The 1,989-nt window shown below is 40.9% G+C and overlaps 1 pseudogene; it reads right to left on the minus strand.

Moving 5' to 3' along the window:
• Positions 1 to 795: 795 nt before the first annotated feature.
• On the minus strand, positions 796 to 1,243 carry LOC115300814 (annotated as a pseudogene).
• Between the last annotated feature and the right edge of the window lie 746 nt (positions 1,244 to 1,989).

Genomic DNA, 1,989 nt, shown 5'->3' on the forward strand with positions numbered 1-1,989 from the left:
AATGTCACAGATTCTTTCCTCAGCTACATCCAGTCCACTGATGAGCCCATGAAAAGTATTCTGGTTTTGATTTCTAGCATTTCCTCTTGATTCTTAGAGTTTCCATCTCTTTGCCTGAATTACTCATTTGTTCTTACAGCCTGTCCACTTTTTCCATTAGAGCCTTTAGGATGTTAATCATATTTATTTTCAATTCCTAGTATGATAATTCCAACAGCTCTGCCATGTCTCAGTCTAACTCTGATACTTTCTTTGTCCCTTCAGACTGTTTCTTCTTGCTGTGTAGCCTGACGTTATGTGTTGGAGAACAGGAAGTAAATTAAATGATCCTTTAGTGTGAAGTTTGTGTAAATCTGGGTAGGAGAGGTTTTATTGTAGCTGTAGCTGCCAGAGGCTTCAAATGCTTCTAATGTTCTTGTTGACATTGGACTTTCCTAAGTACTACCTTGCAGAGAGAGTCTGTGTCTTGCAAAACTAACAATTGCAATCCGCCGTCATTCTACTGGAGCCTTGTTGGTGTAGTAGTAATCTAGGGTTGGAGGTGAAAAACCATTCTGTAATCTTATGACTGTATCTTTCTTTTAGTAATTCTGGGTCCTTGAGCTGTGCTCTTCACAAGTGGTTATGGGGTGAGTCGTCTCTAACTTCATTCCCAGAATTATTAATCAAAATTACAAAAGTAGATTTATACAGCTACAGATCAGCAGCAAAAAAGGAGGGTAAAGAAATGGTCAAGATATTTTGAAATGTTCCAAAGGAGTCTATATTTGCTAAAAATTTATAGTTAAACTATGGTTACACAACAGATTTTCCATCCTTCATTTTCTCAGTAAGCTCTTCCTCATATTTGCCTTTCTTTTTTCCAACTTGTCAAGATTTGGCTTTGTGCTCAAGGTTTTTTTCCCCATCTTTGTTCAGTGTTAGCCTAGTGATAATTGCCCTGCTCAAGTGAATGCCCATGAAAATTGTTATGCTGCTAGCTTTTCCCCACTTGATATAGATGACACATTCCTTTCTCTACCTCTATACTTGGACTACCTTGTCAATTGGCTGATCTTTGTAGTGTCATGAATGACCCCGACCTCATCATCCTTGTGAACGGGTAGGGAGCAGACATTGTCCTTCTGTGGCAGCTGCTTGGAAAGCTGGCAGACATGACCTTCCTGGGCACATGCAGGGGGGCACTAAGGTGGTGTTTGCGTTTTGTGCTGCAGTCCTAGATCACAAAAGGATTGAACTTCATGATGAGCTGGCACCTGGTGGGTTCAAAAGTACATGCATTCACATGTGTTTCTGAGATCCTCTCACCCGCTTAGGTGAATCATGGAAGAAGCTACAGGGTGGTGAAGTGAGAGAAATACCCTTATGACAGGTGGGATAAAACTGGCAAAGTTTTATTTTTCCCTACAGAGTAGGCCCTTGCTGTGGAGAATGCCTTAGGCATATTACTCCACTGTTACTTTTCTCCTTTTGCTGCCAGAGCCAGGAAAGGATCTTTACCACCATTTCACCATGATAACATAGTGGGTTTGCTGGAAGGAAAGCCCAGGAAGAGTGTAGGGCACCATAAGACTGTGACTACCAAGAATGTCTCTCATCTAGGCAAATCCAACTCAGTCTCCAGAAATGTATCAAAATGGCCACTTAAGGGTTCCCAGGAGTTTATAGTTCTAGTAACTTCTGTTCTTCAGGTAAGCGGATCTTAGCTGTGAATCTCTGGCATTGCCTTCATGTCCCTATTGTCCCTACAACCTCAGTTCTCTGATAGGCTCAAAAAAAGTTGATTTTTAGTTCATTCAATTCTTTTCTTGTTATAAAGGTGGGAGTGTTGACTTCCAAATTCTCTACATGTCAGAGATGCTGGAAAACATACCTTAAAGTGTGGACTACTAGACTGTCACTCTTACCCTCACTTTCCAGGGTGGATGCATCATCCTGTTTAAAAACTCATTTCCTTTCAGTTAGAAGGCTTTTTTTTTTCTCTCTCCC

Source organism: Suricata suricatta, chromosome 1 (assembly GCF_006229205.1).
Source record: "Suricata suricatta isolate VVHF042 chromosome 1, meerkat_22Aug2017_6uvM2_HiC, whole genome shotgun sequence".
Lineage (NCBI taxonomy): Eukaryota > Metazoa > Chordata > Mammalia > Carnivora > Herpestidae > Suricata > Suricata suricatta.